The sequence below is a fragment of the Nannospalax galili genome, unplaced genomic scaffold (genome assembly GCF_000622305.1).
Source record: "Nannospalax galili isolate Female #2095 unplaced genomic scaffold, S.galili_v1.0 scaffold266, whole genome shotgun sequence".
Classification (NCBI taxonomy): Eukaryota; Metazoa; Chordata; class Mammalia; order Rodentia; family Spalacidae; genus Nannospalax; species Nannospalax galili.
This window is the reverse complement of record NW_008355390.1, coordinates 187385-214785: the sequence shown is the minus strand read 5'-3', so window position 1 is coordinate 214785 and position 27401 is coordinate 187385.

The following is a 27401-nucleotide window of genomic DNA, read 5'->3' as shown; positions in this document are numbered from 1 at the left end:
TTAGACAAACCAAAACTGAAAGATAGTCTTAAAAAATAACTACTTGGGCCTCTTCAAATGTGTCAATTACACAAGTAAAAAGAAGGGCAAAGGGTCCTTCCAGAATAAAAGATTAGGGGCATAATGACCACAAGTTTCAGTGCATGACTCTGGGCTGAACCTTGAATGGACAGAGGACAATAATAGGGCAAAAGAAGAAACTCAAGGAAGACTTAACAACTAGACCTAACAAAAGTACATTTATACTTTTATCTTTTTTTTTTCTAGTCTTTTTGAGACAGGGTCTCCCTGTAGCCCCAGCTGTCCTGGAACTCACTATGTAGACCAGGGTGGCCTTGAACTCACAGAGATCCACCTGCCTCTGTCTCCCAAGTGCTGGGATTAAAGGTGTGCACCACCATACCCGGCAATACTTTTATCTTTTTATCTTTTCACTTTTACCTTTTCTCATTGTGTGTGGTTATGTAGGCATTGTTGAGAAATCTGTTTTCTCCAGTGTACTTCTGGCTTCAATACAATCAATGTAAAAATATAAAACAGAGCATGTTTTATCAAAAATAATAAAATTGGCTCTTAAATTTATAGGGGAATATGAATAAAGACTACCTGAAAAGTTTTTAAAAGAAGAAAAGTAATGGATATAATAAGTGCTACAATTTCATGAAATCTACATATATATGTGTATATATATGAAACCGGAGACTGGAGATGAATAAAATAATCATATAAATAAATAGAAGAGAGAACTGAGTGCAGAAATAAAGACAGGTTTTTTAAAAGAAAACTTTTTTTTAAAGAAAATCTCTTTAAATCTCTTTAAAGGAGGGAAAAAATGTTTTCCCCAAAATGATTTAACACTGGATATTTGCATGAAAACAAAGAGCAGTGACCCTCTACCCAAGACTGCACAGTTTTAGCACAAAGAAATTTTTTAGATACTGTACTTATTATCTTTATTATATGTGTATGAGTGTATTGCTTGCATGTATGTAAGTGTACCCATGTCATGCAGTGCTTGAGTAGGTCAGAAGAGAGCACTGGATTCCCTGGAACTGGAGTTACACATGATGGTTAGCCACCATGTGGGTGCTGGGAACTGAACCCAGGGCTTCTGCAAGAGCAATCAATGCTTTTAACTGCTGAGCCATATCTCTAGCCCCAACACCAAGAATTTTTTTATGCCTGAATATTAAAAAAAAATAAAATCAATAAAATAATAAAGCCTTGGGAAAAGTATTTGAATCACTTTACAAAAAAAAGAACAAATGAAACCTCACGAAAATTAGATTATGAAGTTCCAAAATGGGGGTTAGATGTACATTTACATAGCCAGAGAAGACCACACACACACACACACATACACACACACACACACACACACACACAGGCACACACCTCAGATTTTCTTTATAGTTCTCTATCTTTGTAACTAGGTTTATAAAATGTCAATTACATAGATAGAGCCAAAGCAAGCTTTACTTGTTGCTGTCCTTTCTTAGCCTTTGTACTGACGTGAAATCATAGGTTTGGAGCTACGTTTACCTATGCATCATGATGTTGTCTATTCATGACATCTTTCTAATCTCACTGTTTAGAAAGTCTACTTTCTATCTAGACATTCCGACAAAGGTTAAATCATGGTAGATTCTATTCCACTGAGCACAGACATAGAAAAGGGACACAAATATGAATTTTTTAGGTCATTTTACTCTAGAAAATACCATGACTAATATCCAAGCCTTGCTGTTCAAACGAAAGCTGAAAACTGAGGTGTGGAAACATTTACAGAAAGTTATAGAGGTTGCTGTCCTTACTGGAAGAGCTAGACATGTGTGAAATGGTCTTTGGATGGCTAAGCTAACAAGTAATATCAAAACTTAAATTAGGTCTCTAAACAACTCACTTGTGCCCTTGAGAAAAATAAAGCAAAAAAAAAAAAATGAATCAAATGGCTGTATGTTAACAGAATTTCTGATAGTTTCGTGCTATTCTTCAATTATTTGACCCAATAACGTCACGAAGTTTTTGTACAAGCAATTTTCAAGATCTTTTAATTCTCATAGATATGGATATAATTCCTTAATTCCAACTTTTGTCTCTATATTAAAACATCAGTGCATAGGAATTTCCATTGTTAAATGAACATAACTTAAATGTCATAAGACCTTCTAAAAATTTCTTAAAGTCTCCCCACACCCTGTTTAAAAGTGCCACACGGTTTTCTTAAGAGCAAACCTATTCCAACATTAAATGGTTCCAATTAGATATGAAACTTCAAACCCATGAATTTTGAGAGGCCTCTGAACTTGCCAAAACGATTTCTTGTTGTACTTGATAACTTGGATTATACACTCCCACTGCATATTTAAAAGCTTTTACTGTAAGAGTTTCTTATAACAAAAGGGAGATGAAAAGATACCGTAATTATCCACAGAACATATCCAAGGCATCATTGCTGATGAAATATGATATCGATGGCATTCTTTTGCTGTAAATAAGGTAGTAATTGAGAGGAGTGCCATTAGCCGCAGAATACCTATTCTTCCACTTATTAACATAAAACAATAGCTTTTATCTCAGACTCAAGCACACTAAATCTAAACTCTTTTGGAATGAAATTGAAGTTGCAGATTGGTTTCAGATTTTATAGTTTTAACTTCAAGAAAATCGTCTTCCTGCTGGAAAACAAGAGCCAATGTTCTAGCAGTCTGATTCATTAGGGGGCCATGGGTTTGGAAACAAGGCTGAATAAGAGCTGACCTCAGCAGCCTGCAAAGTGTCCTAGAAGTCTCTTGTCAGTCCTGGAGGCATGAACAGTTCTCATTTGTGTGCCGAGTTGTGGAAAGTCACATCAAGTCTGAAATGGAGAGTGTACACCAAAGTTAGAGGGGTGCACACATGTCTGCAGAGTGTACTTTGTAGCCCGCACAGCAAGTGCTGTCCTAGCTTTTATTCAGAGTGGCATCTTTGAGATTCCATGTAAATTTATTCTGGTAACTAAAGAAATGCTGATAAATGGACAGAGTTAGAAGACTTTCAATGCTCATCCTGCAACATTTTATTCAAAGCATCTGTCTTTGCCACAGGCAATTTTTTTTAAGAAAAGGAATCACACACACATCGCATCTCTTGGTTTAATAAGGTACCTAATATACCAGTGCAATTATTAAACTTTTAAAAGTGGCATGAGAAGCTTCCGTGCCCAGAGATACCATTGATTTTATCACAATGAAACTAAAGTTTAAGAGTGGGAGAAAGATGGCAAAGACACATGCCATGTCTCCTGTGCCATGAGAACTTGCTGCTACATGACTTTCCTATCCACTGATAATACGATGAATGACCTCGTCTGAGATAGAAAACCTGCCTCCACTTTAGCCCCTTGCTGAAAGCACACAGTAACTTGCCAGATAAAATTTCCAAGAATATATTAAAACAAAACTGCTAACACAGCCAAAAGTCTTACACACTTGGAAAGCATGTAAAATACAGACCAGTGTTAGTATACAGAAAGGGGAGATTACAGCATAAGTGGAGGTAGCTGTTTGAATGTCAAGGTTTTGAAATTTCAAGAATGTTTCCATGATTACCAGTTATCTTTCAGTGGACACATGGGTTGCACCTGCTTACCTTCACGTTATTTTTAAACAAAAAATACAACTCACAATTTCCTGAACATTTCCATTTTATTATTTTCTTCCCAAATAGAAGAAATAGTTTGTTTAATGAAGTTAATATTTCTGAAAATGTCATGTTTTAGAAAAACTTCAAATATTTCCCCAAAGTCTATTGTATGCATATGTAAAGGAATAGCAAGAAACTCACTGCTGTTCCCACCATTATTAATATCAACACATAATTTGTAGCTTGGTCAGTACCCTTTCTGGCTTGTTCTAGGCTCTGAATTTATAGTAAGTCATTTCCATTCCTCCTTATTCATTGTCCAAGTATCCTCATATCTAAAAAAAATCTGACTCAGTTTTTCCCTTCCAAGTAAGTGTTCATCTCTTTTATCCCAGTCGGAGTTATCACTTAAGATGTAGGTTCCTCGAGTAAAATTTTTGGGCCTTATTTACCTCCATTTTCCCCAATTTTTATTGTTTTGGCAATAAAAATATTTGGTCACAGAAAAATTTAATAAAACCAGAAACTGTGTTTCAGATAATCAATTTTGATATTTACCCTGAAAAATTTCAATGTACAACATTTATTTTTTCTGTAGATAAAAAGTGGGTGGTTACTGTTAGAACAATTAGCTATTTTTTCTTAAACTTTCCTTGACTATCGTTGCAGGGTTTTTGTTTTTTTTAACATGTGTTTTTACGAATTGCCCAATTCGTTTTAAAATGAGTAATCCTGTCATGTGATTTTATTGCCTAAAACCACAGACCAAGGATAGATATTAGCTCTGTTGAATAAAACCAACATTAAACTGAGTTATGTAGAGTCTCCTTTGATAGAATAGATATTGACCCTCCATTTAAAAAGAATTATTTTAATGAGACAGGCACTGCACTTTAGAGAAACTGCCTACTATCTACCCATGACTATGGATTTTGTATCTTCATCTACCTAAGTACTTTTATGAAATTAACCGCTTTTCAAATAATTTTAATTGAATTTTTGTAATCAACCAACTTTTTAAACTGTTCTCAGGTAGAGAAAAGACATCTCTGAAAATTTATTAACAAGCAACATAAATGAAGAAAAGGATTGCATGTGTATTCAGAAGAATGAACCATGTCAGTGTTCCTATGACTAGGTACAAAATGAAAATATTTTAGGAAGAAAGTTTACTTTCCTGAAAAACATTCAAAAAAGAAAATTGTATTAAGAATTGATTTTCTAAATGAGATGTCAGATTGTGCAAAATCATTATCATTTCAGCCAAGATTATTGAAATTACAAACAAATATGCATACAATAAATATTCATGTGAAAATTCAAACATGATTTTTAATCCTGGTCCTTTCACTAACTAGTTGTTGAATTTTCAGAGTCTTTTAACCACTGGTCCATGATCCCTTGATATTGCTGAGCTATCAAATTAGCTAGTCAATCATTTTCTATGTGGCCTGAAGATTCTCTAATCTTTTCAAAGGCCAGTTTTGCTCGGAACTCTTTTCAAAGACACAGCTCTGTTCAGAAGTAAAGGCTGATGTGTTAATTTTATATATTTATTAATTACTGTGTGATCATTTGATGCTTAAGAATAGTTACTAGTTATGTGTAGAGATCTATTTTTATTTCTTTAAAAAATTATATTAATTGACTTGTTGAAGATGTTTTTAGAGTTTTGTCTGAAAGTAGATAGTGGAAGGATATGAGAAATATATTTACTTTCAGATGAACTGTTCTTTTGAATAAGAACGTGCTATGTTGTATGTACCTTCCATGTGTTGGTTTATCTATTTACTTTATTTGTGCCTTCATATGCGGTTTGGAATTTCTTACTTTCAGAAACTTTTAGCTGCTAAGAGAACATTTATATGAAAAGATTTTTAGGAAACTTATTGCCAGCCTTGATGTGAAGCTAGTGTTTATAAAAATCTTCACAGAGCCTATTTTTAATAAAATTTCCAGCTTTAATAAAAAGAGCATGGGTGCTTAAGTGAAATGACCTGATAAAACTTTTTTACATTCATCCATCGTTAAAGCAAATATTAAACATATTGAATAATAGGTTGAAACAACAGTATAAACTTTCATCTATAAAATAGAGCAGTTGCTCCTTCACTGCATATAAACAACACAATCTCTTAAGGCATGTAAATAAACAGCAACCATCTTATTAACATTTACTGCAGGTATAATTGTGGTAGTTAACATTTTTTTTAAAAGTTGAATTTGCTTCAGAATTTTGATTAAACATATTTCAGGCTCTGTGAATTAAAGAACTCTAGTAAAAAAAAATTTATTTGAAGATTTTGCAAGTTGCTAAAACAAATCAGCTTTTGTTCTTTATGTCTGAAAAAATACGAAAGCATATTTGTTTCCAGATGGAAGATAATTAACACAAAAAACTGCTTTATTCATAAATATGGTTCCTTTTTAAATTTCAGTATGTACACTAAAATATATACATTGCCTTGGAACAAATTAAAGTAAAACTAGTACTGGATTAAATAAGACAGAACTAGTTATTGTTTTTTTCCTTTATTCAAATGTAGTCAAAATGCTATTATAAAGTGAAATTTTCCATCCTTGTTATTCTCATTATTTCTTTGTGAAAGGTGTTTGCTAGAATGAGAATCAGGCTGTCTGTTTACAAAATTATGTGACAATCTGCATAATTATGCTGCATATGTGTTAGGTTAGTTATGAATGATTAGATTGTCGCTTGAAGTTAGAACGTCTGTATTTTAGAAAAACCAGTCCCTGCAAAAAGAATGGGATTATTTTATTTTAGCAGTAAAAAAAAAATCCAAATTTTAGATTAGACTGCCAATATCAGTGGGATTTAAAGTGAGAAACATTATTTACCTTTATCCAGTAATGATACAAGCTAAATGGAAGTATTCGCATAAACATGACAGTATAAGTCACCACTAAGTATGGTGTAACTTAAGTTATTTCTGTTCAAGTGCATTTAAAGTGTCAATTAATTGCCTCCATTTCAAATGCACACCTTTTCCCCAATTATCAAATTAAAATTTGAGCTGAATCAGTGAGCACAATGATAGTTTAATTATATTAAACCACATGAAATAAACAGTGAGGAAGTGTTTGTGCAGATGGCCGCCGAGTCTGACACCTCCAGGCACAGCCAATGACACTACCATGCTCTTGGTAAATAAAATTGCTTTATTTTACTGTCACTGAAGCATCCTTACTTTTAAAAGATAGGAGAATGGGTTGGGAGAGAAAGATTTAAGGGAATTACAGAAGGAGGAATTGCAGACACAGATGTACTTTTTTTCTAAGGGCACCAGGTGTTTTAAATGCCACCAGAAGGGTGCTCCAGGCGATTCCGTGCTGTCCAAGTTAGCTTGGCATAGATTATCTGAAAGCTTTTGTGTCTTTTCAGCTTTTGATTAAAGGCCAGTGTCAGGACTCCTCTGGGCTTTTGCTTGGTACAGTAAAGCCGGGGGATTTTTTTTTAAGCTGCTGCCAAAAAGATGCCAGTTAGGATAATTACATTTCAATTTAAATTGGTAATTTTATGAAAATTTAAAACAGAATATGTGTCACCCAAATCTCTTTACTTTTATTCCTCCCTTCCAAACATGCACACACACACCCCTCTTGTTTGGGGGGAGACAATGACAGCAGTCCACCAGAACCTTCCCATGACCCAGAGATATGTGCCAGGAATTAAACAGAGGAGAGAAAACTGAACAGAGCCTGTTTTCTCTGTCCAGTTGTATTTTCTAGCCTGGATTTATCACTAGTGTACACTGGAACCATCCCAGGGTATCCTAGTTTCTAGTATCTGTTTTCCTGTGGATGCCAGGAAAAGAAACTTTGGACCATAACTGTAGTATTTAAGACATTGTTTTCCATTCACAGCCGAGCTTTGTATTTGTTAACAGGATGTAGAAAAGGAATCAAACCTACTTAGAGTCTCTCACCCTCGTAGTGAAAGGAAAGGGACACAAGTGGCCAGATGAACCCTGAATTTCTGTCTGCCACTTTCTTTTTCCAGGACACATACGCAAGCTTGGCAGCACCAGCAAAGTGGAAGTAATGTTCCTTTGTTTAGAATGCAGTGTGTACGAACATTTACATAATAAAATACACACACAAATAACAGATGGTGAAGAGCCACTCATTTCGCCACATGTTGTAAGCTCAATATCGTTCCTTGATGATCTCATTTTTCTTACTTCTCCCTACAGATGTCTACCAGTTATTTAACCTCAGGGGTTATTCAGATGGTGAAGGGTTTGAAGACAGCCACAAATCTGGCTACAGAATGTTTCTCTTCCATCAGGTGCAAATGTCCTTTCTGGCCGGAGTTATCAATACACACACACACACACACACACACACACACACACACACACACACACACGCACACGCTTTCTTCCATCTAAAGAACTAAACATAAACTCAATTTTTTTCATGGGATTCGTTTGGCAGATACTATCTAGAAAACACAGCTGTGAACACTAGCAATATGATAACTTTGAGGGAGGTCTCTCCTGCTAACCTTTTGTTCTAAGCAGAAGGTAGCTTATTAATACTTTGGTTAAATGAATAACCTCCTTTCAGGGATTCTTCTGTGATGAGTAGAAGATTCCCAGATACTCTGTGCTTACACGTCCAATCTGTTATTAGAGTTAAGCCTCAAATGTAGGGTAAGTGATATGTGGTATAATGTAGGGTAATAGATATGCTGTGTAATCAGCTCTCTCTAATTTACACTTAGACAACACTCCTCCCCAAACACAAATTATATTCTTTCCAATGAGCTCCAGTATACTTCAATAGTCTATTGAGAATATGCATTATTAACCTATTAATTCATGAATGCACATTACTCAGAAGTACATAATTATTAACTATATGTTACAGTGCATAAGAAGAGAGCCACAACATACCCATTTTATAGAAATAAATGCATGTTCAATTATTTAGACTATAACTGATTCAGAATAAGAAGCTCTATTTATCCATCTAGGATTTATGATTACCTTTAAGAGAACACCTCTTTGATGAAACTTATCTCTTCTTATAATGAAATGAATCATAATTTCAAGCAAAATTATAAGAAAAATCATAATACAATTAAGTCAATTATCACTTTATAGTAAGGAAATCTTGTGTTTTAACAGGCACATTTATCTCACATTATATGTATTAAACTCTGTCATTGTTTACTATCAACACAAACATATGCCAACAAACAGATATAAAATCTACCCAAGTATCAATATTTTAAAGAAATAAACAATGAAATCTCTTTGAAAGTATTTAAGAAATAATCACTCATCAGGGGTATTTAGATAATATTCAGAAACAGGTTTAGTAACTGAAATGTATAATGAAGTCTATAAAAAAATCAAAATGATTATTGGAAAGCAAAAAAAAATAAAGTTCATTGAACCATCTTCTTGAGCACTGATTAAGGTGAACTGGTGGCCAACTATTCATAGATTCCACAAACAAAGGAAATAAAGATCACCAAATAACTAGGCAAGAGAGGAGAGGAAAGGATGTAAACAAAGACTAAATAACAGATCATAAGATGATTGGACAAGATGAATAAAGGGTTGGATAAGTATCTTACATTGTATGACTTTGTAGTGCAGGACCTAATGAACAGCTAGTTATCGCTATATAACAATCTTATTGTCTAGAAAATAGTTACACACAGTATGTACACACATTCTCCTCACAGATATATACAAACACAGATATAACCCCAAATACCAAAGATTTCCGGAACATACACAGAAATAAAGTCAGTCAAAACAGGTTGGTTCTTCATACCAGTACTTTGTTTTTAATAAGTCAAGGATTACTCTTTATGTTTTCATTCTCCTTAGTTATATCTAATTTTTTGATTGATTTATTTTTATATGTGTGTTTTCCTTACATGTAACTGCACCCATGTCATACAGTGCCCTTGGAGGCCAGAAGAGGGCACCGATCCCCCTGAAACTGGAATTGCATATGGTTGTTAGCTGCCATGTGGGTGCTGGGAACTGAATTCAGGTTCTCTGCAACAACACTCAGTGCTTTTAACTACTGAGTCATCTCTCCTGCCCATCCTTAGTTATTCTTAAAATATTTTCCTAATTTCTTTTCTTTTTTTTTTGACAGTTTGTCTTAACAACATTCCTTCTTCTATTATTCATTCCTAATTAAGCTTTCTCCAAATGCTACTTGGTCTAAGTTTCTGGTGCCTTTCTAGAAATTAAATTTATAAAGTAATTTTTGAGATTGCTGGGGCCGGCTCAGTGAGTAAAAACACTTGCTTTGCAAGTATGAGGACCTGAGTTCAGTTTCCCAGTATTCATGTAAAAGCAGAGCATGAATTCATGATCCCAGTGTGAGAGGGCAGAGACAGGTAGATCCTGGGAGCTCACTGGCCATCCAGCCTAGTTGAAACAGTGAGCTTCAGGGTCAGGGAGAGGCCCTGTCTCAAGAAAATAAGATGGAGAGAGAGAGAGAGAGAGAGAGAGAGAGAGAGAGAGAGAGAGAGAAGGCCACATGACACCTCTAGCCTCCACACCCATACCTGCACATACCCAAGTACCCTTATACATCAGCACACATACATACACACACACACACACACACACACACACACACACACACACTTTTTACAAAATGTTTTAAAGATTGACAGATGTTTTGCAACAAAGTTGTTACTTAACACAACTTCAAGCCTTTCTCTTTATCTCTCTACACTTTCTTTTAAAACAAAATAAGCTGGGCCTAGAGAGATGACTCACCAGTTAAAAGCACTGGCTGCTCTTGCAGAGCACCCACATAGTGACTGACAATCATCTGTAACTTCAGTTCCAACGGATCTGACACCCTCTTCTGGCCTACACGGCCATTGCATGACACAGGTGCACTTACATATGTGCATTCAAAACAATGATACATGTTAAAAAATAAGTTAAAATAAACTAAGTTGCTGAGGAGATTGCTCAGTGGTTAAAGCACCTGTTTGCAAATGTAAGAACCAGAGTTCAGATCCACAGATCTTAATAAATCCTGGATAAGTGCAGCAACAGACTTGCAGTTCCAGTACTTGGAAGGGGGAGACAAGAGATCAAGCTTGCTACCAAGACTAGTTTTATCATTGAGGCTTGGGTTCAACTGATAGATGCTTCTTCAATTAATAAAGTCAAATGTGACCAAGGAAGACTCCTGATACCAACCTTGGGCCTCCACGTGGGTGCCCACAGAAATGTACGAACATCTGCACACACACACACACACACACACACACACACACACGCACACACACACACACACACCCCACATTCACATACACATACACATACACATGAGAAACAATAAATAATAAAATACTATCTGTGGAAAATCATAGATACTATTCCTTGACTTTCAAAGTGGAGTCAAAGGTAAAACTTTCCACTCAAGCTGAACTGAAATAAAAAGTTAATTACTTCCTTATCTTGCTTTAATTGTTCTTAGTGAACTCTGAGATATATCCTCATGTAGAAACTTTTATTTGAGACTTAGCATTGAATCCTGACAACTAAAGTTGGCTTTCTCAGTCACTCAGTCATCTCTCATCCATATTCTCACCTGCTTGTCTTGAAAAAATCAAACACAAATATTCTTCCTAGAGAGAGATGAACAACTACTTTCATCTTTAATAACACCATGTGGGTGAACAATTGCTCTTATACATAAAATCCATCTAAGGCGAACTGGTTTCCCAACAAATTTCTGCATGCTTCCATTGCAAAGCAGGTGGAATTCTTGGAACCAAATACCCTGTAAACTACTTTCTTGAGGGCACACTTTTAGGAAAGTATTATCAAATACTTCCAGTCTTTGAAACTTTCAATCAGAGAATGAATACAGCATTACTGATTAAATATATTTAAAGAATCATTTTTTTTCTATTCAACCAAGAATAGAGAACCTTGAAAATGCTCAAGGACTATGTGGCATCTTTAAATATATGTATTCTATAAAAAAAAATGCCAAATGAAGACAAGGAAAAACAGGAAAGAAAAATAAAATAAATTCCCTCATCAGCCTATGCTCCTTATGTGGGTTGAGTTTCTGCTCACTATAACACATCACTGTAGAAATCATCTTTGATGGACCACCAGGCTTCTTTCTTCACTCACGCTCAGTGTTGCCTTCTCAACACTTGTCTCAATTTCCCCATTCCAGTTACAGCCTTGTTCTTTACCCCTAGGTTAGTTCGAAACCTAGGTGCCATTGGTTTCTGGCTTCTTATAAGCCATTAAGGTAGGTGGAAACACCAGCAAAGAAAGCCCAGGGTATTTCTGTTCCCATTTCTTTGTGCTTTATTTCCTTCTTTTTTTATTTTTATTTAATTGAGCTTTTAAAATTTCATACAACATTTCCTACTCAAATCCAGGCTCCCTCCCCCATCCACACCTCCCCCTATAGCCCCACTGAACCCTATGAACTCTGCCATACATGCTGAGTCCTATTCATTCAGGTGTTTGTACCCAAATGTGCTTCAGATTAAATGCGTCCACTGGAGTCTAGTCAGCCCATCCCGTGGTCATATGTAAGTCATACTCTCCCTCACCCAGCAGCAATCAGTCTCAACTAGTTCTCTATCTAGTGCTGACCCACCACCTATTTCTCACCTCCCCTTTGGGCCCTTGTTTAGCTGAGCTGACATGGGTCCCGTGCTCCATGCATACTTCTATGTCTCTGCAACTTTAATCTTGCCACAGTCTTTCTTCGTGCTTTCAGTTCCCATGGTGAACAACTCGATAAAGAGTTTCCAGTGCTTGTCTCTATGGGCCTAAAGACCGTAACAACTTCCAATTGTTCTTAGTCTGGATATTACAAAATCTCTTGCAATACTACCATGAATTTTAAATGAATGAGCCTCATTTTAATTCGGTCTGCTGACAGATACATTCCTTCTTGTCTTTAATTTTTCCAGGTACCAATGTATCTATAGTTCATACCTGCTATTTATAAGATATTATAGTTCACTTAGGTGTATCTGAGAATATTTCCGGTAGAAGGTAGAAAGGCAGTGGGTGCTACTCCAATAGAAATAAGAAACACTATTTGTGCCAAATTATATTACCCAATATTCTTAATTTCCCCTGTGGGCTATTAGGTATTCACTCGCCCATGTGGTTCCCTAGTTGACATTGCCCTTATGTACTGCTGTGGCTAAATATTTGAAAAGATGAATTATTTTTACATATGAACTTGCTGCTCACATGAAAAGGGCACATGAACTACAATAATAATATAAAACTTGTCATCCCCAGAGCATAGATGTCCTGGATAAAATTTTGAAAATGTTAGGTTTTGTTTCCTGTTTTTTTTTTTTTTCTGTTTTTCATGTCTCTCTGATTTCTAAGATTTAATGTAAGATACAATAAAGTGAAAAAAAATCACATTTTAAAAAACACATGTTGATGAGAAAGCATGTCAAGGCCGTGTTCTAAGAGGAGGAATGGGTAAGACTGTTGATTATTTTCTTCTTTTCTTCACTTTCCATCACTATGAAGCTTCCAGATCAGTGCCAGTTTGAGTTTTCCATGTCCTCAGACTCAGGTATGTGGTGCCTTCGGATATAGGGTCTTACCATAAAGTTATGGGGGTCAAACAAGAGCAATGACAACAGTCTAATGGGGTGGGGGAGGTTATGGTTATGAGATTTCACTGACCTACAAAAAGAGGTAATGGTAATCCATACCTGTCACTGGGCTTTCATTTGATAGCCTATGGTGTCTATAGAAGCACTGTCACTTTAGTATAGGGTAACTCCAATTAATATATAGAAACTCTTGTTTTATGTGTAAATATTTAAGGAAGCTTCCATAGAGGTAGTCTTCCATATGGCATTTTGAAAAGTCTTCAATCTTAGTTATCTCCCACTGCCCCCATGCATGCTCCTCTACCCTGCAACCCTCATTCCTGGTCACATTTAATATTTCCTGATATACAGTTTTATGTAGCTGTGAACTGTGCAAGCTATAATAAAAATCGCCTGGTATAATATGCCAATTAGTACAATAGTGACAAAAATGTTATGGAAGTAACCAGCCATTTTGTGGTTTGATTTAAAGCCCCAATCCATAAAATAGAACTCATGCCTGATAACCATTAACTGGTACTAGCTGGGTCATAGGCTCTATGGAAGAGCCTAATACTATCATTCTGCTAAATGGACATAGAATAAACTGCCTCCTAAGTCCTTACCTTTGTATTCATGTATTAATACATTTTCTAACCCTCATCAGAGAAGCTTGTTTTTACAGTAGATGACAATTAATACAGAGATTCGGAGCTGGTCAACTTGCAGAGAATAAGAGACTATGGAAAGCCTTGGTCTAACAGGACAACTATGTCACACCCCTCCACCAAAGATAGGGGATCAAGAAAGAGAGGGAAAAAATATTGTAAGAGCCAGAAGTAATGCACATATGCAGCAAAAGTGTTTTCTGGATATGACAGAGCCATTGCATAAATGAACTCAAATATATTGGCTGTGACTACTTATACAAGACTTGCACAGGATCTAGACAGCCAAAATTCTATCAAGGATGGGGAAGGAGCTCAGGAAGTACCAACCCTATCTGAGGAGCTACTGTCAAATGATGACTGCTGGGGGAAGAAGAGTCCTTTTCCCTCAGGGACCTGGCCTGTGCATGGTTATCCAGTTATCTGTGCTCCAGTAGATGGCCCTAAAACCATGCACATCTGGGGAAACACTAAATGGACTCAATGAATTAAAAAATAAAAAAAGAGCACATGAAGTTGGGAGGGGAGAGGGAGAGTGGTGATTGGGGGTAGAGAGGAATTGAAAGGGAAGAGAGGGGTGGATCCGATAAAAAATAAAATACATTGTGTGCATGGATGAAATTCTCAAACCCAAAAAAATGTTAAAATTTAGAATTTTTTTGTGGTTTTTGAGACAGGGTCTCCCTATAGCCCCAGCTGTCCTGGAACCCATGGGCTAGACCAGGCCAGCCTTGAACTCACAGAGATCTTCCTGCCTCTGCCTCCCAAGTGCTGGGGCTAAAGGTGTGCTCCACCATAGTTTCATAAACGTTTTTATTTCAATTTCCTTGTGCCTGAGAAATGCTTTTTTGATGTTAGGTATTTAAGGTATTTGGTGCATCATCTCTAAGTCACATTATAGTTATATCTGAATAAAGAAGCAGCCTCACTCTTTGCATTGATTTTAAGTCCAAGAGTGGACCCATACTCTAAGAACCACCTGTTCCTTCAGATGTCTTGTGGAACTGTGCTCTCTAGACAGGCTTCACTCATACCTTTACTGAAGTAGTATTTCCAGAATCAACTGAGGACTAGAAACTAGGCTCTAGTCCCATCTTATCAGAGACTCATGCCCTTTGATCCTTAAAACTAAAATATCACATGAGCACACACACAATTACAGATGAGACTTCTTGATACTTCTCATTGGTATCAATGAAAAAGCAGTGCTTCAGGTACATTGATATGTTAATTAAGCATTCCCACATTCATTCACTATCTTGGGTGGAGGGTTAGGGTTAGAATTAGGGAATGGGGTCCTGATGGATTAAGGTCAGGTGCCCAGGCCACAAGTAAAGCACATGGCTCAGTGAGCTTGCTTACATTATAAACAATAACTTTTTGGTTGCAAGGTTAAATAAAAGTCATTAGTCCATATTATGTTCATATTGTAAAAGTCATTCCTACATATAGGTAAATAAAATGGACACATAAATCCAAGAGTCTCTAGTGGTAAATCAATAAGAAATATAACTTAAAATCAATTTTTGGTATGAATGTAATTTTATTACATATTAAAGAGAAAATCAAATTTGCATGCTAGTGAGATGGATGAACAAATTTAATATTATATAAAGAATTATATCTTGGCTGAATATTTAATACTGAAGATATAGAATATCTTCAATGTTTTGCAGAGTTGACTAGTATTTTAACTTACTTGTTAATGCTGAGAACACCACTTAGCATAAATACTTAGTGCATAATGACTGAATAATGTTTAGGACCATTTCAGCTTTTGTTGAAAATTCTGTCCTAATCCCAAGTCAAAATTAATCATTAAGAGAAATTTGTTGAAAATTCTGTCCTAATGCCAAGTCAAAATTCATTTAATGAATTTAAAATAAAATCCAGATTAGCACCTTAAAACAGAACAATAGAAAACCAAGTATTCTAACCCAATATATCCAAAAAAACTAATCTGATGCTTACATGTTGAAGAATGACAGTAGAAAAGTTATCAAACATCTGTTTTTCATTAGTAAGCCATTATGCTTCTATAATAATGCAATCTTTGTCTACATAGTCAAAGCACTGAAGTTTATAACGGTCTTGACTCTGTTCCAAGGCAATTTAGACAGTGGTCGTTGGCAGTGGGTGAAGTAATGTCATGTATGATGCCAATTACATGTGTGTCTTCACAACCAACAACCAAGGCTTATGCTTACACTTATTCCCTGTAGTACAAAGACAGCCACTGTCAGAAATACCTCGGATCCATTACACATTTGATTTTGAATTAATTTTTGGTTGTATGAGCAAGCTTTGCAATCCTTGTAGATTCTGTTGCCAAGTTTTCCATGTTCCTCACCATAAGTGATGTGGCCCTATATGAGGTCCTGGCCCACAAGTTCAGAAGCTATGGGTTAGAGAGCAACAAAATTAAGCTTTGTATGATTCAATCTTTTAGTAGAAATGTATACAGCAGGAAAATGGAAGTACAAAATCATACAAATCCTTTTTTTGGTCCTGTTTCTTTATTACATTAGACATTGGGTCAAAAGAGTCTCAGGGTTTAGAGTTACAGCTTTTGATCCACTGTAGACATACTACATACATCATTAAACCTCAGCTGAAGAGTAAATTGTCTTTCTGGGCTCAGTCTTCTTAGACATGTAAAAAAGACAAGACTCACAATGATTATAACTTTCAACACACACACACACACACACACACACACACAGAGTACAATGAAGTTATACACTGAAAACACTATTGCCTCAAGAACTACAGTGTAAGGTCAACATGCCCCAGCTCTGGAATACCACTCCCTGTGCTTAAATCCTACTTATTCCATTTACTAGTTTTGTAACCTTAAGCAAATTAACAGTGTATTAGTTTCATCTGTTAAGTGGGGATGATAGTAACATCTGCCACAGTATGTCAAATATTATTGTTTCAAGTGGTGCCTGAAAATAATGAACAGAGGGAAATACTCTCACTAGGATGGTGATGACGATGATGAAGTTAGGTAGATTGATAGATACAAAGAGCCTTTGACCAATTTTCATCACTAATATTTTGATATGCTTCCTGTAATAAATAGCAGAATCTTAATCTAATTTAGTCAATGCCCCTCTCAAATTCTAGTTTGGGGACAAATGTAATAAAAGACTTACATGTAGCTTTGTTCCCCCTGTGTACATTCGTATCACCCTGTATTTGGGGAAGGTAAAAGAGTGGATGCTGAGGTGTTTAAAGACATAAAGCTTAGAGCCTGGAATATTTTTGGATGTTTTATACCCATTACCAAGACTGCACAACAAATTACTTATAAATATATATTTGAAAGATCATGAAATATATGACAAATCTTCATACTATTGCTACATGATTATAAACATATTGAAATATTTTTAAATAATTATATCTGGAAATGGACCTGTTTTGTCCACTAAAAAAGTAAGGTTGATACTTTCCAATGTAATATGCTTATGCCTATAAGAATCAAGGAACCGTAACATCAAGTAAAGAGCTAATGTACAAGCTAAAACATTTCTCATTTTCCTCTCTTTTCAACTAGCCCTACCATGCTATGAAAGAAGAATTGAGGCCATTGTGTACTATTCGTTCTGAAACTGCCTGACTTTAAGAAGGCTATCAATTGCAAAGAGTTATACAAATTGAGCTTGGAGACTCTGTCTTTGAAAGGATTCCATTTCATAGGTCTGTTGATTTGCTTAGGAGATATACGGCATGTCTAACCTAAAAAGACCTGGAAAATATAGAGTAACAGGTGTAAATTAGGAGACTTTGTGAATCTGGAAGCCATTTCAAAAGATTGTGGGTGGACACCATAGTCTCAATGAAGAAATACATAGAATTACATAGAGTAATCTAGATACATTATAATGCCTTAGGGAACAATTTAGTTCCATTATATTTTTCTGAAACATATTTTCAAAGAAAAGGCTTAATATTATGAGATTTATAGGATACACTATAGCATAAAAGATGAGAAAGAGATACAAATTAATACTGTGTGCTTCACACACCCTTGAGTGGCAGCATGTAGCAGTGTGAAAAGCCAGTCTTATAATATCTAATTTAGTTGATATCAACATGGGAAATAAGGTTGAATTACAATAATAGCTATTGTGTCTAAATTGGCTACAAACTAAAATTGACATATATGGCTTTTCTTAGAGCCATAAAATGGCTGCCCTCAATGACCACTTTAAAGAACTTTAGAATGTCTAAAGTTCTTATACATTTTTCCTACCAGGGGCATGTATTGAACAAATCTATACATAAACAGGATCATTGTTACTAAAATTCCTTAGGGGAGGCATGAACAATACCCCCCCATCCTTATGACAAACTGAGGTTTAATTTCTCCAAACTGCATTTTGGGAAACTACAGTTTATTAGGCTTACTTACAGAGCAGTGAGTGAAGGGTTACTTACAGAACAGTGGGAGCTCCACCATTTATGGCCATGCTGGAAAGTTGATACCCAAGCATGGATTCTGTGACCTCCTGGTAGCTGCACAAAATGGTGAGAGCATGTGCCACAAGGTGTTTTCCTCTTACATACCCTTAGCCCCCCCCCATGCAACTTGGACTGGCTGGTTGGTTGGGAGCTGTGATTGACTCTCCTGGCCACTCCTTTCTTACAAAGTGCCAACAATCATGTTTGTTTGTGATGACCCTGAGCGAGCAGGCACAACCAAGCTTGACATTTGGAGGACAGTTTTATGCCACAATCATATTGGATTCTGTAAGCGCTATTGAAATAGAAACTGAATGTAGTAGTATATACCTGTAATCTCAGCACTCAGGAGGTTGATACAAGAGGTTAATAATTCAAGGCCAGCCTGGTCTATGTAGTGATACTGTTAAAGATAAGCATTTGGCCATTTTGTTTGCTCCTATTTGGGGGTTACTATGAATTCTGCCTTCCTTATACATGATCAATCACTTTCTCTTGCTAGGTTCATCATTTCCTTTGTCCTCAGCTCTAGACAGTATGATTATGATGAACCTTGTGGCTCTCATTGGATTCACTGTCAATGGACTTACTCAAACTTCTTGGATCTGTTCATTTATTTTCTTAGATTTAGTGGAAGTTTTCATCATTCCTTCCAGTCAGTCTTTTGATTGTTTCTCTTGATGTTTCCTTTCTGGAATTTTCATAATGTATTTTCATTGATCTGCTCAATGGCATCCACAACCAATAAGGCCCCATAGTTCTCTTCACTGTCTCTCATTGTCCTTTTTATCCCAGCTCTGTGATTTCAATGGCTTGTCTTCAGTTTCCTTAATCTTTCTTTTGCTTGGTTAATCTACTGTTAAAAACTCTAATGGATTTTCCATTCGTTATATAACTGAATTTTGATAATTATATATTGCCTCTCCCCCAAATAATTGCAAATATAGAGAAACTTTGTTAGAATTTGAATGTTGTATTCGTCCTCATTTGTGGATCTTAGCATCAAATACTGATATGTGAGTATATATTCTGATATAATTGCAGGAGCCAGGAAAATGGAAAGGAACCAGGGAGGTAAAAGGAAAGAAGAAACCTGAGAGAAAAGAACTGTAGGAGACAGGTGTTATTAATGGAGAAATGTGTAAAATTTGGGGTATTTCAATGGGAAGGGAATTGGGAGGGTTATACAAAGAGTTCTTGGGAAAAAGGGGAAGGAGTTCAAGAGATGGGGGACCATAGAACAAAGGTATTGTCAAGGGAGAAATAAGAATAATGGGAATACTTTAACAGGGAAGAGTGTGGAAGGAGGCTTAGATATGGAAAAAGAGAAGAGAGAAAAATAATGCCACCTAGTGTAAAAAACTAGGGAGAATTAGTTAGCCCAAAACCCTACTGAAAAATTATACTGTTATCTCTACATGAGTCCATGTGCAGAACTGAAAGCCACATGACAAGAAACAGTACCAGACAGGGGAAACTTTCCTTTGAGTTGTTGGTCAAGGTAGTCCAAGAGACTCCCAAAGATACACAGGCTGTCACCACAGTCTTCAATTGCATCCCAGAACTTGAAGGTAATACCCTATTGCTGAAGACAGTACATACTTCTGAGGATTAAGAGCAATGGAACTGGAACTGACCTGGAAGCTTCCTTCCCTGAAATCTAGCTCTCATAGTTTTTGCGAACACTACGAAGCTATTAACGGTTAGGTTCTACCCTAGCCATAAGGCCTAATAACCACATCAATGACCAGAACAGCAAACTCTATTGAGGGAGTAGTGGCATTTTTTTTTATCTTGGGGGTAATCAACAGCTATTTATTGAACTTAAAGCCCACTCAATAAGAGGAAATTCATGTGTGGTACTGTAAACACAGCCAAATATACATGGTTGGAGAGGTCATATATCTTAGAGAAAACCCAAGGCTGTCACAACCCTAGACTAATGTAATTACTTAACATGTGCAAAATACGGATCCTTATATTTACAGACAAGTATCTCAGTTACCTCTCATCAGAGAAACATCTTTTACAACAGAGGGAGATTATCAGAGCTCCACAATTGGTCATACACAGAGATTGTCTGTGAACTGCCTAAGCCTAAGTGACATACCTGAAATACAACGTCTACACCTCAGACTCATGGAACATGATGGAACACGGGGTAGAGAGAACACTAATGCAACTCTCAACTCTCATCAATAAGGCTCCCTTATGCAACAGAAGGCCAGGAACACAAATGGAAACAAACGTCAAAAGCATAGAGGGTAAGAGTCTACAGAGTGTGCGTCCTAGAACAGGACTCTTATATTAAACTCCACCCACTCAGGGCTCAGGGAAGAAAGACTGCAAAGCCAGGGAGGAGATGTGTGACCATATGATAATAGAGTCCTACAGGACCCTGGGACTTTGCTTTTATGAACCTATAGCAATGGTTTCAGTATGCACAAGACCCATGCAAACTCAAGCAGATAAAAATCCAGCACAGAAATGTGGAGATGAGCAGCAGGCCCCAATCTTAGCTGAAGAGCTATTGTCAGCTGATCACTGCTAAGTGAGGAAGAGCTGATCTCCTTAAAGGAAGAGACTCTAGATAGGCTGACTAGACCTCAGTAGATGAACTTGCACTGAGGGCCATCTGGGAACACTAACTTGACTCAACAGGCTTTAACATAAATGACAGATTGCATAAATTCAAGTTGGGGAGTGCTATGGGAGGGTGCCAATAGGGATGGGAGTAGAAAGATGATTAAGATGTTCTGCATATAATACTCAAAGTCAAATTTAAAAATTTACCAAAAAAAAAAAAGGTGAGTACTCTGAAAAAATAGAGGTCAGGAATGCCTGGTTCAAACAGGACCATGTAGAGAAATGTTTTCCCTGGTTCAGCCAGGTAGACACTAACACCACTGAGGCATGGTCGAAAAAGGACAAATATGTGTCTAGCTTGCAGAGATTAACAGAATTTGGCATCAGGCACATGGTGATGATTTTTTCAGGAATGGCAAATTCAAGGGGGGTGGGCAGGGTCATAGAGGATTGCACCAATGTTCCAGAAAAAAAAAAAAAGTCCAGAGAATCCTATATCTAACACTGTGAAGGAGGAACCTAGGTTGAAGTGGAGAACACAGGATAGTAAAAATATCAAGAAGGTAGATGCTAGAGGAAATGAGAAAGCTTAGGAGAATACAATATGGAATACAGGCAACAAGGCAGAATAACCATGCCCAGGCCACCACCTAACCCCGGATTCCGGATGTGGTGCCGCCATGTTTAATGTTTTCCGTACTAGGTTTTGGTCTCACTTTGGTCCAATCTTTCCACGTTGCTCCCCCACCCCTGCCACCCTGCTTTTACTTATTGGAATTGCAACAGTTATTCTGTGCCTTTGTATATTGGAAGTATGTCACTTGGTTTTTAATTTTATAGAGGTTCATAGTTGAGATTGCCTCAAGTCCCAGAAGAAACTAAGAACTTCAGAATTTTAAACAGTGTTGGAACTGTTAGGATATGGAAACCCTTAAAGGTAGACTGAATGCATTTTAAGAATATTATGGTTTGGATGTCAACTCAACCACACAAGCTTGTTTGTTTGCACACTTGGTCCTCAGATGGCGGTACTATTTGAGGAAGGTGTGGAATCGTAATTTTTAGAAATCATTTTAAAATAAAGCATTTTATCTGGAGTTCAAGGATTACATCAAGCTCATAAAGACCCTAAGATTTTACAAAGGGATTTGTGTTTATATTTTTCTGAAGCTAGGAATTTCGACTACATTAGTTTCAAAATATGCGTTGTCCAAATAGGGGCTGTAATTACTTTTGCCAAAGGAAAAGCAATAATAAAATTACCTTTAACAAATAACTTAGTAATCCATTCCTCCTTTACTTTAAATATCTGAAGGTAAATATCTTAAAGGTCAAACCATAAAGAAAATGTAAATTACATGTTTTTCAATAAAACAATCAAGAAATATGTTGACCACTTAGAGCTTATCTGGTTTTTCTCCTGGTATACAAATCATACTTAACAACAGAACCCAATAGAGGGAAAGTTTAAAGTCTTTCTAGTTGGTTTCAAACAGGAATCTGACATAGAAATTCATTCATGCTTGCTTAAATCTAGTGGACTAAAACAAATATGTATAAAATCATTCTGTTAAATGAGTTAAGTCTTAGGCTACATTATGTAGAAATACCAAAATGCAACCTGAGTGACAGAGCCAGCTCTAAGCAACAAAAAAGGAACAGATTAAATTTGATAAGCAGTAATCATTTGGAACCAATTCTCTTCAAAACCTATAAAATTAGCAAGCTCACCAAACTTTCTATATAAACATACTGCCTATATGCAAAAGATGTGTTTTCCACAATCTTAATATAAAAACTTGAATTGTTTCTATTGATTTGTGTCATAAAATTCTGCCAAATTCATCAGTGGCCTAATGACTAGGAAGATAAGCTTCATAACTATGAACCACATGTTCCGACATGTGTATAAAGATGCCAGCTGTGTAGCTTTTGGTCACCCTCTATAATTCTCTAGGCTTCTATTCTTTTGACTTCTCTGTTTTCTTGGTCCTTTTAATTAATAATAATTTTTAAAATTTTATTTTATGTGTATGAATGTACTGCCTGCATGTGTGTAAGTGTACCCTTATCATGCAGTGCCCACAGAAATCAGAAGGCATCAGATCCCGTGGAACTGCAGTTACGGACAGTTGTTAGCTGCCATGTGGGTACTGGGAATTGAATCTGGGTCCTCTCCAAGAGCAGTTAGTGCTCTTAACCACTGAGCCATCTTTCCAGTTCCCCCCATAATAAAAGTGTTAAATAAGATATCACAGTAAGGATTTATTCTGAAAATAAACCTCTATCATTAAATATATTTACCTAATCATAATCTTGTAAATATTGCTTTCTTTTTCTGCCACCAAAATATCATGAAAGTTATATTTTAAAATATAAATCAGTTCCCGAGCTGGAGAGATGGCTACATGGCTAAGAGTGTTTGCAGGTCTTGCAGAAGATCCAGGTTCACTTCCCAGCACCCATATGGTGGCTCACAACTACCTGTAACTACAGTTCCAGAAAAATCTGATTCCTTTTTCTGACCTCCATAGGTACCAAGCATGTATGTGGTGCATATAATTACATGCAAGCAAATGCTCATAAAGTAATAATAAATAAATATTGATAAAATGTGTACCTTCTCATTATGGGTTTATATATAAAGTAAAAGATACATTTCTCCTCTCTTAAAATACAAAGAGATAATAAGAATATTTATAAAATTTATTTATACTATTTGACTAGTAATAAAACTCAAGATATACAATTTAAATTAGGGAGAAATGTGAAGAAATGTATGATAAAATAAGAGGAAAAATGCAGTATGTTGTGGGGAGTTGTACGGAGCATTCAGTGGGAATTGATCTCCAGAAAGACTTTTGCTGAATTGAGTAGGCATGACCATCTGGTATGTTTTTACTTTTTTTGTTTTTCTTTTAACCAGAAGTTTGGGCTGATGTCCCATTGAACTGATTTCATTTTTGTATTCTCCCTTCAGGTAAGTTCAAAGTCTAACTTTTTGTCTAACTTCTTCCCATTTGCTGCTTTGCTCCCATGTTACCCTATCTACTTCATTTATCTCTTTTATATCATCATTTTTCTCAAAATGTGACTCAAAAATACTCCTCACAGATGAATTATCCTCTTTGTTGGCATTTATCACCTTCAGTGCACATGTGAATGGGATACTCGTGTTTCTGCATCAGTGTTAATGACTAACTTATCAAAGGTGTATTTCTATTCTAATAGCAAAGCCTCCTGGAAATAGACTCTAATTTTTTTAACTTAATAAATGTTGAACCATGGACTATAGAAACAACAATTATAATTATTAGTATAAAAACATAATTAGCACTTACATATCACATTAGGACTTAATAAAAGCTTTCAGATCAACCAGCTCATATGCCTATTATTTCATAATATATAGTTTACTACAGTTTATTGACAATTAAAGTGTATAATAGCAATGATTTGTATTTAGCATTGAAGTGTGGGGATTTCTTTTGTGTTTATTCATGAAGGTATCCTGGAAATTCATAACATTTCAAAGTAATAGTATATCATTTAGAAGTTGCTGAGCAATCTCATTATACTTTTATCCTTAAGGATGGCTTGCTATTGAGACAAACTAGTTAAATTCTTTTTCTGTTAGGTCAGATTTTTCTTCCCTCATTAGATGACAACAATAAAGATCTCGCTTTGTAGAAGTTCCAATCAGACCTTGTCTCCTCTCACATTCCTGAGCAATAAGGGAAATGCAAATTAAAACCATTTTAAGATATCATCTTACCCCAATCAGACTGGCTAAGATCAAGAGAACAAAAAGACATGAAATGTTGGTGAGGATGTGAGAAGTGGGAATGCTCATAACTGCTGGTGGGAATGTTAACTCATGCAAGCACTGTGGAAAGCAGTGTGGAGAACTCTTAAAAATGTAATAATGGCTTTTTTTTTTACTTCCTGGGCTGCACAGTCTCCAGTGTCCCAGTCCAGGCACCTTCCCTGGGTTAAGTCAATTCTACCTACCACGCCTTGACTCCCCCAGCCTCTTTCACCCTCCCAGCTCCCCCTCCCAGTCTCTCCTCCAGGCCTGGGTACAGGCCCATTTCTTGTCTTGGCACTCCAGACACCGAGGCTAACCTCTGCGCCCAGGGCCACCACTGTATCCTGATCCTTTGCATCCAGACCAACCCAGTTCTTCCCTATGGCCCCCAGCAAACCTCTGGGCCTGGTCCCACCCTCACCTCCCTTTTTTTCTCTGGATGGCACTGCCACCAGCTTCCTGAGACCAGCATCTATCCCGGGCCCTTCTCCAAGGCCAGGAAAGCCCCCAAATTCTTGAAAGCAGCATCTTTCCTGGAGGGACCCAGGCCTTAAGAGAAAGCCTGAGAACATCTGAGTCTCATCTCACCTGGGCCTCTGTGGGAACTCGTGAAGACAAAAGCAATTAGGCCACTCTAAGATAAAATCAAGAGACAACCTGAAGCCCAGACTAACCAGCTTTTCTGTCCAAAAAGTAAACTAAAAAGGCACATAAAGTTTAAAAAAGGAAGCATATCTAAATTCAACAAAGGAAGGCTTGAGTCTCACACAAGAATCAGAAACTACAAAGGAAATTCACATGTCAAAGTTACAGAGAAAAAATAATAACATGAAAAACCAAAATAATATATCCTCACCAAGTACCAACAGTCCTCAAAAGGAGTACCATGAGAACTCCCTAGAGATAACACAGGACACAATTATAAACATGGTAAAAGAATTCAGTGAATTTAAGGAACACACAAAGAAAGAAATCAAAGGACTGTTGGAAGATAGGGATAAACTTCTGAATGAATTCACAAGAGTTAGAAATATTGACGAATACTCAGGCTGAAATGAAGAAGGAAATGAAACACTCACTAAGCCAATTAGAAATAACAGGAGAAAGCCTCACCAATAGGATGAATGAAATGGAAAACAGAATATCAAGACTAGAAGATGAAGTGGATGAATTGGACCACTCCAAGCAAAGATTATGAAAAAAATTTAAAAACACAAGAATGAAATATGCAAGAATTATAATCATGAACATATATTCACCAAACTCTAGTGTACTCAACTTCATAAAAACAGTACTATAGGACTTTAAGTCACAGATTCATCCCAACCCATTAATAGTAGGGGACTTCAATACCTACTATCTCCATTAGATAGGTCAACAGGGCAGAGAATTAAGAGAGATCTGAATTAAACAATGGACCTAACAGACATCTACTGAATAGGCCACCCAAGCACCAAAGAATATACTTTCTATTCAGTGCCCCATGGAACCTTCTCTAAAATAGACCATGTACTGAGGAACAAAACAAACCCCAACAAATACAAAAATATTGAAATAATTCCATGCATTTTATCAGACCACAATGCACTAAAGCTTAAAATCAACACTGGCAGAAACCCCAGTAATCACTTGAACACATGGAAATTAAACAACACACTCCTGAATGATGAATGGGTCAAAGGAGAAATTAAGAAAGAAATGGAAGTATCCCTGGAACTAAATGAAAAGGACAACATAACACAACAAAACCTCTGGGAGACACTGAAAGACGTCTTAGAGGGAAGTTTATAGCTCTAAGTGCCTACATTAAAAAATAGGAAAGAACACAAATAAATGATTTAACATTGCAACTCAAAACACTTGAAAAGCAACAACAAATGAAACCCAAACCCAGCAGACAAGAAGAAATAACAAAAATCTGAGCAGAAATGAATTAAATAGAAACAAAGAAAACAATACGAAGAATCAATGAATTCAAGAGCTAATTCTTTGAGAAGATAAACGAGATTGACAGACTGCTAGCGCACTTACCCAAAAGAAAGAAAGAGCACATCCAAATCAACAAAATCAGAGATGAAAGGGGAAGCATCACAACAGACACCAAAGATATCCAGAACATTATAAGGGAATACTTTAAAAACCTATATGCTACTAAATTTGAAAACCTAAAAGAAATGGATGGGTACCTAAAAGCATGGAAACCACCAAAACTAAACCAAGATGAGATTAACAGCTTAAACAGACCCATAACATATAAGAAAATTGAAACAGTAAAACCTCTGGCTAAAAGAAACTCAGATCAGATGAATTTACAACATAGTTCTACCAGACATTTAAAGAGGATCTACATCCAATACTACTTAAGTTATTCAAAAACATAGAAATGGAGGGAGGACTTCCAAATTCCATCTATGAAGCCAGCATCACCCTAATACCAAAGCCAGGTAAAGATAAAACCAAAAAAGAAAACTCTAGACCCATATCCTTAATGAACATAGGTGCAAAAATTCTCAACAAAATACTTGCAAATCACATACAGACACATCAAAAAGATCATCCACCATGATCAAGTTGACTTTAATCCAGAGATGCAGGAATGGTTCAATATACGTAAGTTAATAAATGTCATAAG